Here is a 423-nt window from a genome sequence, read left to right as displayed (position 1 = left end):
TGCTCCAAGCCTCATCCAGCCTGGCCTTGGACACTCCCAGGGATGGGGCATCCACAGCTTCTCCGGGAACCTGTCCCAGTGCTCCCACCCTCTGCAGGAAGATTCCTTCCTGATCTCCATCTCCCTCTTCCCGGTTAAACCCGTTCCCCCTTGTCCTGTCACTACAGCCCTTAGAAAAAGCCCCCCCAGCTTCCTTGTAGGGCCCCTTCAGGTATTAATTAATAGATATTGAGCTATTGCCCAATTAGGAAAAACAGGATAAATCTACTGGGAGAGGTATCGAGATTCCACAGTGCTTAAAGAAAAGAAATAACAATACAGAAGTTGCTTTTCTTTTGCACGGAGCAAGCAGGGGTGGCAGCAAGCCCTCACCCAAAGCCACGCAAGCTGCAGCAGACCGCGGGCAGCTCTCGCCCCTCGCCC

The sequence above is a fragment of the Eurypyga helias genome, unplaced genomic scaffold, assembly GCF_000690775.1.
Source record: "Eurypyga helias isolate BGI_N326 unplaced genomic scaffold, ASM69077v1 scaffold15982, whole genome shotgun sequence".
Taxonomy (NCBI): domain Eukaryota; kingdom Metazoa; phylum Chordata; class Aves; order Eurypygiformes; family Eurypygidae; genus Eurypyga; species Eurypyga helias.
The sequence above is the reverse complement of the archived record's forward strand: the minus strand, read 5'-3'. Positions refer to the sequence as shown.